Below are 14,100 nucleotides of genomic sequence, written 5' to 3' on the forward strand. Positions count from 1 at the left end.
CTTTTTCAATTTCCACCATTTGATCCTTGGTGCTGCCCTCACATTCCTCCTCTTCTTGATCACCAACATCATTCTACAGACCACCATTCTATGCTGCCTAACTACACTTTCCCCTGCCACCACTTTACAGTCTCCAATCTCCTTCAGACTGGCCCTTCTACATAAGATATAATCCAACTGTGTGCATCTCCCTCCACTCTTGTATGTCACCCTATGCTCCTCCCTTTTGTTAAAATACGTATTCACCACAACCATGTCCATCATATATAGGTTGGTACTAGGCTATCAGCCCTAGGGCCTATACAAGCCAAGCCATAACAATTCCCTTGCTATTTCTTCCCACAATATTTATTTCCCTGGACCCTTGTCTAGCAGGGCGACTGATATGATCCCCAGTGTGAATTTCCTATCTCCCATCCAATAGTCAAGGTTCCTTTTGTAGAGGGCCAAAGAGGTGCTCTGCTTGACATGTATGTGCAGTCTATTCTAGAGTCTGGTGTGTCTCTGGGTCAGGAACTTATCCCTCCAGCATGTATTGTTCATTGTGATGACAAGGTTTAGATCCCTGGAGCGTGTGACTCTGAGGGATTGGGATTACTTTAAGTGTAGCATGTCCAACAGCTCTGGGTTTGACATGGCCTTGTATGTTAAGCAGAGATCGCTTCTGAGTAGACGATATGCGACAGAGTATAGCTGGAGTTTTTTTAGATGGTCAGTATAGGGCATCTGCTTTAGGCCTGTGATTCTTTTAGTGAGGTATTTCTGCGGCCTTTCCAGTTGTTGCAGATGTCTTGAGAGGTACATACCAAACAGGGCATTGTATTCTATAATGGATCTAATGATGGATGAGTACAGTGGGACAATGACCTCCTTTTTTCTGGATGGGTACATGTTTTTTCCCAAAGAGGATAACTATACATTTCTTGGCATTGAGCTTGAGCCCATGGGTCTGGCACCAAGCATCTGTTTCTGTAAGGCCCTTTTGTAGAATATCCACATCATTTGGGGATTCAATAATGGCTCCCTGTTTGCAATCGTCTGCAAACTTTGTTAGCCAGAGTCCCTTAGTGTTGGCCTGTACTTCAGAGAAGTAGATGCCAAACAACAGCGGTCCCAGGACTGAACCCTGAGGTACTCCACTTGTCACTTGTCTGGAGCTGGATTTGGAGTCGGCTACTTTTACAGTGTGGGTTCTGTCAGTAAGCCAGTTGGCAACCAATCGAGTGATGTAGGGATGAATGCCCAGCTTAGTAAGTTTATCTATGATTCCAGAGTGGGGGATGGTGTTGAAGGCCTTGGCGAGGTCCAGATAGGATGTGTGGACTGCCTTACCCTCATCCACAGCTCTGGAGACTGATTCAAAGAAGTCAGTCAGGTTCAGGAGACAAGATCGGCCCTTCACGAACCCAAACTGGGTGGGGTCCAGTGTTTGGAGGTTGCCAATGTCTTTGTTTATAAGTTCCGTGATAATACGTTCCATGGCCTTGCAGATCAGGCTCGTCAGACTGATGGGGCGGTAGTTCCCAGGATCCAAGGTGGATCCCTCCGTGTGGTGTGGGAGAACTGTAGCTGTGCGCCACTCAGTGGGCATGAAGCCTGAGGTGAGGCTATGATTAAACATGACACTTAGGTGAGATGCTACTTTATTGTATAAAATATTTCACTTCCTTCCACCGTTCCAGGTCCCTGGCTGCTGTGCGCTCCTGCCTTGGCGAGTTATCTCTGAAGTTAATAGCACCATCCCTACTGAATCTTGTCCAGCTTTAAGCCCTACTGCTGTTGGATCATCCTGGCCCTGACTACAGTGACTGAAAATCTGCCTACCTCCCATATTGATCTACAGTCAAGGAACTGAAAAAGTTAATAGCACCATCCCTACTGAATCTTGTCCAGCTTTAAGCCCTACTGCTGTTGGATCATCCTGGCCCTGACTACAGTGACTGAAAATCTGCCTACCTCCCATATTGATCTACAGTCAAGGAACTGAAAGTAGGTCTTGGGCTTCGCTTTCTGCCTCTTTAGCCTCTGTATAGGTCCACCTTCAGAGTCCATTACTCTGCCTGCGTTTGTGTGCCTAGCAGCCAGTACCTCCTCTCTTATCCCCAAAACCCCCTCACTCTCACCTTTTCCTGCCCTCATTTTTCTTTCTTTTTCATTCCCTTGTCCTGTTTGTATTTTCCCCATTCTCCTCTCATTTACCTATACCAGCCACTAGGTGGCTCTACTCTCTCTCTTTCTTCTTTGCTTCCTCCTATTCCCCTGGTTAGCCCTCCTCAGTCTACTCTGCTAATTTGGTTTTCCATCCCTCTACCTCCATTTTCTTCCTTACCGACTGCCTATTCTCCTTACCACCTGTGCTGATATCTCTCCAGTAACCTGCCCTACTCTCTTCCATTACACCTCACTCATCTCCTCCTAAATCCTCAGTACTCTTTTCTGTCATACTCCTCCTTACCTTTCTCCTATCCCCTCTGGTATCTGGTTCCTATATTACCCCTTCCCTATTGACACTCGCTGCTCCTATAGTCTCACCTGCTTTTCTGATTGTCTCCTGGCTATACCTCAGTTGTTAGTTATCTCCCTTCTTAACACCACGTCACTTATTTTCCCCTGTCTTTCTTTTTTCCGTCTCCCCTACCCTCTTCCTTTGGTCCCGCTACCCTTCCCTATAGCCCGTGTTCTTTTCCCCTGTCCGCCCTTCTTCCGCTGAAGTTACTTATACCCCTTCCTGTACCTCGTCACCCCTTTCACTTCCTTCCACCGTTCCAGGTCCCTGGCTGCTGTCGCTCCTGCCTTGGCGAGTTATCTCTGGTAGGTTACGGTTACCTTGAGCTTTCTCTGCATGGAATTTTGATGTTGTCAAGGCTGAAATAGCTGAACTTATTACTGTATTTATCAGTGATTACTGTCGCTAGTAGTCCTAATCACTATGCTACTGTGAAGTCTTTATTTATTCCGACGAGGCACCATTGGTTCTTAATCGAAGGACCCAGGGTTCGGACTAACAGCTTCAGGCATCGGGTCTGTTTAATCCGCTGCATTACTTGATGTTTGCTGCTAAATGTAGTTCAACATAGTCGCATTGCATTTTAAGCTCTTAAAACTGTTGTAGTAATCTGCTCGTTCGCTTTTATCTCTATAGCATTGTATTTAGCACTATTACATCGCTGTGTTGTGATTATACTTTTTCTGCTAGACCTGCTCATGCATCTTAGTACAAACTGATGTTGCCTAGATTACTCCTGTTTTTTTCACTATAACGCTAAGCGTTAAAGCGTTTGTACTGTGTTAGATGTGTTAAGTGTTAAAGCGTTTGCACTGTGTTAGATGTGTTAAGAGGTACAGACTAATACTATTTCCTGCTCTACTTTGTATTTCTTTCTGCCTGTACACTTATCTAGACAAGTTAGTACCTGGCCAGGCTATCGTTAGAGTTACAGCCCATTGCTACCAAATGGCATCACACACGTGGGGCTTCTTTATCGTTAGCTGGCGTGTATGCTGGTGCAAATACGCTAAGGTGCTTACAACTATCCTATGACCCGGCACTGATGGCTTATTTTCCATAGATGCCTCTGCTGCTAGCCTTATTTGGAGCTTGTTACCAACCATTTACCCATTTTGCATACTAGGCTCGCTTAAGCCTAGCTGTACCTAAGCCTACACTCCTTGCGGTGGCTGCAGTAGATAAGGGATGTACTCTTGGTTCATCTCTGATAGAACCTCTGCAACGCTTGAATCAGTACCTTGGATTCTCTGCTCTGGCGTACCTCTTACATAGTACCCTAATAGCTGTATCACTTACTCTACTGTTAGTAAGTCCAACTACATACTTTTAATTTAGCTTTACAAATAGTTTAACCTCCCTATATCCCCGCAATGACTTGCATATAATATATTACTCTGGTGAGTTACCAGCTGGCCACATGACTGTTGCTACTCATAATATCTATTGTTTAGAGTCTATCAAGTAGATCCAGGTATACATTTTTGCTTGATTTATTTCTAGCTCACTATTGATAGTTTTATGTATTTTCCGCTCTTAATGTTATCAGGGTTAGTTTTAGACAAGCTGTTTCAACAGGGTTAGATTGCTAGATAATTTTACTGTTAGACTGCTGATAATATTGCTGTTGTACCTTTGTTAATCCTTACCAATTTGGCTGTGTTTTGTACCTGTTCAATTTAACATCTATGCTAAGACTGTTATTCTTCTCTCCCCCTAGAAGTTAATAGCACCATCCCTACTGAATCTTGTCCAGCTTTAAGCCCTACTGCTGTTGGATCATCCTGGCCCTGACTACAGTGACTGAAAATCTGCCTACCTCCCATATTGATCTACAGTCAAGGAACTGAAAGTAGGTCTTGGGCTTCGCTTTCTGCCTCTTTAGCCTCTGTATAGGTCCACCTTCAGAGTCCATTACTCTGCCTGCGTTTGTGTGCCTAGCAGCCAGTACCTCTCCTCTCTTATCCCCAAAACCCCCTCACTCTCACCTTTTCCTGCCCTCATTTTTCTTTCTTTTTTTCATTCCCTTGTCCTGTTTGTATTTTCCCCATTCTCCCTCTCATTTACCTATACCAGCCACTAGGTGGCTCTACTCTCTCTCTTTCTTCTTTGCTTCCTCCTATTTCCCCTGATTAGCCCTCCTCAGTCTACTCTGCAAATTTGGTTTTCCATCCCTCTACCTCCATTTTCTTCCTTACCGACTGCCTATTCTCCTTACCACCTGTGCTGATATCTCTCCAGTAACCTGCCCTACTCTCTTCCATTACACCTCACTCATCTCCTCCTAAATCCTCAGTACTCTTTTCTGTCATACTCCTCCTTACCTTTCTCCTATCCCCTCTGGTATCTGGTTCCTATCTTACCCCTTCCCTATTGACACTCGCTGCTCCTATAGTCTCACCTGCTTTTCTGATTGTCTCCTGGCTATACCTCAGTTGTTAGTTATCTCCCTTCTTAACATCAGGTCACTTATTTTCCCTGTCTTTCTCTTTCCGTCTCCCCTACCCTCTTCCTTTGGTCCCGCCTACCCTTCCCTATAGCCCGTGTTCTTTTCCCCTGTCCCGCCCTTCTTCCGCTGAAGTTACTTATACCCCTTCCTGTACCTGCGTCACCCCTTTCACTTCCTTCCACCATTCCAGGTCCCTGGCTGCTGTGCGCTCCTGCCTTGGCGAGTTATCTCTGGTAGGTTACGGTTACCTTGAGCTTTCTCTGCATGGAATTTTTGATGTTGTCAAGGCCGAAATAGCTGAACTTATTACTGTATTTATCAGTGATTACTGTCGCTAGTAGTCCTAATCACTATGCTACTGTGAAGTCTTTATTTATTCCGACAAGGCACCATTGGTTCTTAAACGAAGGACCCAGGGTTCGGACTAACAGCTTCAGGCATCGGGTCTGTTTAATCCGCTGCATTACTTGATGTTTGCTGCTAAATGTAGTTCAACATAGTCGCATTGCATTTTTAAGCTCTTAAAACTGTTGTAGTAATCTGCTGGTTCGCTTTTTATCTCTATAGCATTGTATTTAGCACTATTACATCGCTGTGTTGTGATTATACTTTTTCTGCTAGACCTGCTCATGCATCTTAGTACAAACTGATGTTGCCTAGATTACTCCTGCTTTTTTTCACTAAACGCTAAGCGTTAAAGCGTTTGTACTGTGTTAGATGTGTTAAGTGTTAAAGCGTTTGCACTGTGTTAGATGTGTTAAGAGGTACAGACTAATACTATTTCCTGCTCTACTTTGTATTTCTTTCTGCCTGTACACTTATCTAGACAAGTTAGTACATGGCCAGGCTATCGTTAGAGTTACAGCCCATTGCTACTAAACGGCATCACACACGTGGGGCTTCTTTATCGTTAGCTGGCGTGTATGCTGGTGCAAATACGCTAAGGTGCTTACAACTATCCTATGACCCGGCACTGATGGCTTATTTTCCATAGATGCCTCTGCTGCTAGCCTTATTTGGAGCTTGTTACCAACCATTTACCCATTTTGCATACTAGGCTCGCTTAAGCCTAGCTGTACCTAAACGCCTACACTCCTTGCGGTGGCGCTGCAGTAGATAAGGGATGTACTCTTGGTTCATCTCTGATAGAACCTCTGCAACGCTTGAATCAGTACCTTGGATTCTCTGCTCTGGCGTACCTCTTACATAGTACCCTAATAGCTGTATCACTTACTCTACTGTTAGTAAGTCCAACTACATACTTTTAATTTAGCTTTACAAATAGTTTAACCTCCTTATCCCCGCAATGACTTGCATATAATATATTACTCTGGTGAGTTACCAGCTGGTCACATGACTGTTGCTACTCATAATATCTATTGTTTAGAGTCTATCAAGTAGATCCAGGTATACATTTTTGCTTGATTTATTTCTAGCTCACTATTGATAGTTTTTATGTATTTTCCCGCTCTTAATGTTATCAGGGTTAGTTTTAGACAAGCTGTTTCAACAGGGTTAGATTGCTAGATAATTTTACTGTTAGACTGCTGATAATATTGCTGTTTTACCTTTGTTAATCCTTACCAATTTGGCTGTGTTTTGTACCTGTTCAATTTAACATCTATGCTAAGACTGTTATTCTTCTCTCCCCCTAGAAGTTAATAGCACCATCCCTACTGAATCTTGTCCAGCTTTAAGCCCTACTGCTGTTGGATCATCCTGGCCCTGACTACAGTGACTGAAAATCTGCCTACCTCCCATATTGATCTACAGTCAAGGAACTGAAAGTAGGTCTTGGGCTTCGCTTTCTGCCTCTTTAGCCTCTGTATAGGTCCACCTTCAGAGTCCATTACTCTGCCTGCGTTTGTGTGCCTAGCAGCCAGTACCTCTCCTCTCTTATCCCCAAAACCCCCCTCACTCTCACCTTTTCCTGCCCTCATTTTTCTTTCTTTTTTTCATTCCCTTGTCCTGTTTGTATTTTCCCCATTCTCCCTCTCATTTACCTATACCAGCCACTAGGTGGCGCTCTACTCTCTCTTTCTTCTTTGCTTCCTCCTATTAACCCTGATTAGCCCTCCTCAGTCTACTCTGCTAATTTGGTTTTCCATCCCTCTACCTCCATTTTCTTCCTTACCGACTGCCTATTCTCCTTACCACCTGTGCTGATATCTCTCCAGTAACCTGCCCTACTCTCTTCCATTACACCTCACTCATCTCCTCCTAAATCCTCAGTACTCTTTTCTGTCATACTCCTCCTTACCTTTCTCCTATCTCCTCTGGTATCTGGTTCCTATCTTACCCCTTCCCTATTGACACTCGCTGCTCCTATAGTCTCACCTGCTTTTCTGATTGTCTCCTGGCTATACCTCAGTTGTTAGTTATCTCCCTTCTTAACACCACGTCACTTATTTTCCCCTGTCTTTCTTTTTTCCGTCTCCCCTACCCTCTTCCTTTGGTCCCGCCTAGCCTTCCCTATAGCCCGTGTTCTTTTCCCCTGTCCCGCCCTTCTTCCGCTGAAGTTACTTATACCCCTTCCTGTACCTCGTCACCCCTTTCACTTCCTTCCACCGTTCCAGGTCCCTGGCTGCTGTCGCTCCTGCCTTGGCGAGTTATCTCTGGTAGGTTCACGGTTACCTTGAGCTTTCTCTGCATGGAATTTTTGATGTTGTCAAGGCCGAAATAGCTGAACTTATTACTGTATTTATCAGTGATTACTGTCGCTAGTAGTCCTAATCACTATGCTACTGTGAAGTCTTTATTTATTCCGACGAGGCACCATTGGTTCTTAAGCGAAGGACCCAGGGTTGGACTAACAGCTTCAGGCATCGGGTCTGTTTAATCCGCTGCATTACTTGATGTTTGCTGCTAAATGTAGTTCAACATAGTCGCATTGCATTTTAAGCTCTTAAAACTGTTGTAGTAATCTGCTCGTTCGCTTTTTATCTCTATAGCATTGTATTTAGCACTATTACATCGCTGTGTTGTGATTATACTTTTCTGCTAGACCTGCTCATGCATCTTAGTACAAACTGATGTTGCCTAGATTACTCCTGCTTTTTTTTTCACTAAAAGCGCTAGCGTTAAAGCGTTTGTACTGTGTTAGATGTGTTAAGTGTTAAAGCGTTTGCACTGTGTTAGATGTGTTAAGAGGTACAGACTAATACTATTTCCTGCTCTACTTTGTATTTCTTTCTGCCTGTACACTTATCTAGACAAGTTAGTACATGGCCAGGCTATCGTTAGAGTTACAGCCCATTGCTACTAAACGGCATCACACACGTGGGGCTTCTTTATCGTTAGCTGGCGTGTATGCTGGTGCAAATACGCTAAGGTGCTTACAACTATCCTATGACCCGGCACTGATGGCTTATTTTCCATAGATGCCTCTGCTGCTAGCCTTATTTGGAGCTTGTTACCAACCATTTACCCATTTTTGCATACTAGGCTCGCTTAAGCCTAGCTGTACCTAAACGCCTACACTCCTTGCAGTGGCGCTGCAGTAGATAAGGGATGTACTCTTGGTTCATCTCTGATAGAACCTCTGCAACGCTTGAATCAGTACCTTGGATTCTCTGCTCTGGCGTACCTCTTACATAGTACCCTAATAGCTGTATCACTTACTCTACTGTTAGTAAGTCCAACTACATACTTTTAATTTAGCTTTACAAATAGTTTAACCTCCCTATATCCCCGCAATGACTTGCATATAATATATTACTCTGGTGAGTTACCAGCTGGTCACATGACTGTTGCTACTCATAATATCTATTGTTTAGAGTCTATCAAGTAGATCCAGGTATACATTTTTGCTTGATTTATTTCTAGCTCACTATTGATAGTTTTATGTATTTTCCCGCTCTTAATGTTATCAGGGTTAGTTTTAGACAAGCTGTTTCAACAGGGTTAGATTGCTAGATAATTTTACTGTTAGACTGCTGATAATATTGCTGTTGTACCTTTGTTAATCCTTACCAATTTGGCTGTGTTTTGTACCTGTTCAATTTAACATCTATGCTAAGACTGTTATTCTTCTCTCCCCCTAGAAGTTAATAGCACCATCCCTACTGAATCTTGTCCAGCTTTAAGCCCTACTGCTGTTGGATCATCCTGGCCCTGACTACATTGACTGAAAATCTGCCTACCTCCCATATTGATCTACAGTCAAGGAACTGAAAGTAGGTCTTGGGCTTCGCTTTCTGCCTCTTTAGCCTCTGTATAGGTCCACCTTCAGAGTCCATTACTCTGCCTGCGTTTGTGTGCCTAGCAGCCAGTACCTCTCCTCTCTTATCCCCAAAACCCCCTCACTCTCACCTTTTCGTGCGCTTATTTTTCTTTCTTTTTTTCATTCCCTTGTCCTGTTTGTATTTTCCCCATTCTCCTCTCATTTACCTATACCAGCCACTAGGTGGCGCTGTACTCTCTCTCTTTCTTCTTTGCTTCCTCCTATTTCCCCTGATTAGCCCTCCTCAGTCTACTCTGCTAATTTGGTTTTCCATCCCTCTACCTCCATTTTCTTCCTTACCGACTGCCTATTCTCCTTACCACCTGTGCTGATATCTCTCCAGTAACCTGCCCTACTCTCTTCCATTACACCTCACTCATCTCCTCCTAAATCCTCAGTACTCTTTTCTGTCATACTCCTCCTTACCTTTCTCCTATCCCCTCTGGTATCTGGTTCCTATCTTACCCCTTCCCTATTGACACTCGCTGCTCCTATAGTCTCACCTGCTTTTCTGATTGTCTCCTGGCTATACCTCAGTTGTTAGTTATCTCCCTTCTTAACACCACGTCACTTATTTTCCCCTGTCTTTCTTTTTTCCTTCTCCCCTACCCTCTTCCTTTGGTCCCGCCTACCCTTCCCTATAGCCCGTGTTCTTTTCCCCTGTCCCGCCCTTCTTCCGCTGAAGTTACTTATACCCCTTCCTGTACCTGCGTCACCCCTTTCACTTCCTTCCACCGTTCCAGGTCCCTGGCTGCTGTGCGCTCCTGCCTTGGCGAGTTATCTCTGGTAGGTTACGGTTACCTTGAGCTTTCTCTGCATGGAATTTTTGATGTTGTCAAGGCGAAATAGCTGAACTTATTACTGTATTTATCAGTGATTACTGTCGCTAGTAGTCCTAATCACTATGCTACTGTGAAGTCTTTATTTATTCCGACGAGGCACCATTGGTTCTTAAGCGAAGGACCCAGGGTTCGGACTAACAGCTTCAGGCATCGGGTCTGTTTAATCCGCTGCATTACTTGATGTTTGCTGCTAAATGTAGTTCAACATAGTCGCATTGGAGTTTTAGCACTTAAAACTGTTGTAGTAATCTGCTCGGTCGCTTTTTATCTCTATAGCATTGTATTTAGCACTATTACATCGCTGTGTTGTGATTATACTTTTCTGCTAGACCTGCTCATGCATCTTAGTACAAACTGATGTTGCCTAGATTACTCCTGCTTTTTTTTTTTCACTAAAAGCTAAAGCGTTAAAGCGTTTGTACTGTGTTAGATGTGTTAAGTGTTAAAGCGTTTGCACTGTGTTAGATGTGTTAAGAGGTACAGACTAATACTATTTCCTGCTCTACTTTGTATTTCTTTCTGCCTGTACACTTATCTAGACAAGTTAGTACCTGGACAGGCTATCGTTAGAGTTACAGCCCATTGCTACTAAACGGCATCACACACGTGGGGCTTCTTTATCGTTAGCTGGCGTGTATGCTGGTGCAAATACGCTAAGGTGCTTACAACTATCCTATGACCCGGCACTGATGGCTTATTTTCCATAGATGCCTCTGCTGCTAGCCTTATTTGGAGCTTGTTACCAACCATTTACCCATTTTGCATACTAGGCTCGCTTAAAGCCTGGCTGTACCTAAACGCCTACACTCCTTGCGGTGGCTGCAGTAGATAAGGGATGTACTCTTGGTTCATCTCTGATAGAACCTCTGCTACGCTTGTCTCAGTACCTTGGATTCTCTCCTCTGCCGTGCCTCTTACATAGTACCCTAATAGCTGTATCACTCACTCTCCTGTTAGTAAGTCCAACTACATACTTTTAATTTAGCTTTACAAATAGTTTAACCTCCTATATCCCGCAATGACTTGCATATAATATATTACTCTGGTGAGTTACCAGCTGGTCACATGACTGTTGCTACTCATAATATCTATTGTTTAGAGTCTATCAAGTAGATCCAGGTATACATTTTGCTTGATTTATTTCTAGCTCACTATTGATAGTTTTTATGTATTTCCCGCTCTTAATGTTATCAGGGTTAGTTTTAGACAAGCTGTTTCAACAGGGTTAGATTGCTAGATAATTTTACTGTTAGACTGCTGATAATATTGCTGTTGTACCTTTGTTAATCCTTACCAATTTGGCTGTGTTTTGTACCTGTTCAATTTAACATCTATGCTAAGACTGTTATTCTTCTCTCCCCTAGAGTTAATAGCACCATCCCTACTGAATCTTGTCCAGCTTTAAGCCCTACTGCTGTTGGATCATCCTGGCCCTGACTACAGTGACTGAAAATCTGCCTACCTCCCATATTGATCTACAGTCAAGGAACTGAAAGTAGGTCTTGAGCTTAAGCTTTCTGCCTCTTTAGCCTCTGTATAGGTCCACCTTCAGAGTCCATTACTCTGCCTGCGTTTGTGTGCCTAGCAGCCAGTACCTCTCCTCTCTTATCCCCCAAAACCCCCTCACTCTCACCTTTTCCTGCCCTCATTTTCTTTCTTTTTTCATTCCCTTGTCCTGTTTGTATTTTCCCCATTCTCCCTCTCATTTACCTATACCAGCCACTAGGTGGCTCTACTCTCTCTCTTTCTTCTTTGCTTCCTCCTATTTCCCTGATTAGCCCTCCTCAGTCTACTCTGCTAATTTGGTTTTCCATCCCTCTACCTCCATTTTCTTCCTTACCGACTGCCTATTCTCCTTACCACCTGTGCTGATATCTCTCCAGTAACCTGCCCTACTCTCTTCCATTACACCTCACTCATCTCCTCCTAAATCCTCAGTACTCTTTTCTGTCATACTCCTCCTTACCTTTCTCCTATCCCCTCTGGTATCTGGTTCCTATCTTACCCCTTCCCTATTGACACTCCCTGCTCCTATAGTCTCACCTGCTTTTCTGATTGTCTCCTGGCTATACCTCAGTTGTTAGTTATCTCCCTTCTTAACATCACGTCACTTATTTTCCCCTGTCTTTCTTTTTTCCGTCTCGCCTACCCTCTTCCTTTGGTCCCGCCTGCCCTTCCGTATAGCCCGTGTTCGTTTTGGCTGTGCCGCCCTTCTTCCGCTGAAGTTACTTATACCCCTTCCTGTACCTGCGTCACCCCTTTCACTTCCTTCCACCGTTCCAGGTCCCTGGCTGCTGTGCGCTCCTGCCTTGGCGAGTTATCTCTGGTAGGTTACGGTTACCTTGAGCTTTCTCTGCATGGAATTTTTGATGTTGTCAAGGCCGAAATAGCTGAACTTATTACTGTATTTATCAGTGATTACTGTCGCTAGTAGTCCTAATCACTATGCTACTCTGAAGTCTTTATTTATTCCGACGAGGCACCATTGGTTCTTAAACGAAGAACCCAGGGTTCGGACTAACAGCTTCAGGCATCGGGTCTGTTTAATCCGCTGCATTACTTGATGTTTGCTGCTAAATGTAGTTCAACATAGTCGCATTGCATTTTTAAGCTCTTAAAACTGTTGTAGTAATCTGCTCGTTCGCTTTTTATCTCTATAGCATTGTATTTAGCACTATTACATCGCTGTGTTGTGATTATACTTTTTCTGCTAGACCTGCTCATGCATCTTAGTACAAACTGATGTTGCCTAGATTACTCCTGCTTTTTTTCACTAAAACGCTAAGCGTTAAAGCGTTTGTACTGTGTTAGATGTGTTAAGTGTTAAAGCGTTTGCACTGTGTTAGATGTGTTAAGAGGTACAGACTAATACTATTTCCTGCTCTACTTTGTATTTCTTTCTGCCTGTACACTTATCTAGACAAGTTAGTACCTGGCCAGGCTATCGTTAGAGTTACAGCCCATTGCTACTAAACGGCATCACACACGTGGAGCTTCTTTATCGTTAGCTGGCGTGTATAATGGTGCAAATACGCTAAGGTGCTTACAACTATCCTATGACCCGGCACTGATGGCTTATTTTCCATAGATGCCTCTGCTGCTAGCCTTATTTGGAGCTTGTTACCAACCATTTACCCATTTTTGCATACTAGGCTGCTTAAGCCTAGCTGTACCCTAAACGCCTACACTCCTTGCGAGTGAGCGCTGCAGTAGATAAGGGATGTACTCTTCGGTTCATCTCTGATAGAACCTCTGCAACGCTTGAATCAGTACCTTGGATTCTCTGCTCTGGCGTACCTCTTACATAGTACCCTAATAGCTGTATCACTTACTCTACTGTTAGTAAGTCCAACTACATACTTTTAATTTTTGCTTTACAAATAGTTTAACCTCCCTATATCCCCGCAATGACTTGCATATAATATATTACTCTGGTGAGTTACCAGCTGGTCACATGACTGTTGCTACTCATAATATCTATTGTTTAGAGTCTATCAAGTAGATCCAGGTATACATTTTTGCTTGATTTATTTCTAGCTCACTATTGATAGTTTTATGTATTTTCGCGCTCTTAATGTTATCAGGGTTAGTTTTAGACAAGCTGTTTCAACAGGGTTAGATTGCTAGATAATTTTACTGTTAGACTGCTGATAATATTGCTGTTGTACCTTTGTTAATCCTTACCAATTTGGCTGTGTTTTGTACCTGTTCAATTTAACATCTATGCTAAGACTGTTATTCTTCTCTCCCCCTAGAAGTTAATAGCACCATCCCTACTGAATCTTGTCCAGCTTTAAGCCCTACTGCTGTTGGATCATCCTGGCCCTGACTACAGTGACTGAAAATCTGCCTACCTCCCATATTGATCTACAGTCAAGGAACTGAAAGTAGGTCTTAGGTTCATAGGTTCATACTAGGCTATCTGCCCGAGGGCATTTATAAGCCTAGCCCATTGTTTTGTGGCTTACGCCACCCCTTTAGTATGGGGAACTATACCCATTATTTTGCTGTGCCTCTGTCGAGCAGTGACACTGAGGTAATTCCTGGGGTATATCTGCGATCTCCCATCCAACCTAAACCA

Source organism: Protopterus annectens, chromosome 15.part0 (genome assembly GCF_019279795.1).
Source record: "Protopterus annectens isolate FY-2018-M chromosome 15.part0, PAN1.0, whole genome shotgun sequence".
NCBI lineage: Eukaryota > Metazoa > Chordata > Ceratodontiformes > Protopteridae > Protopterus > Protopterus annectens.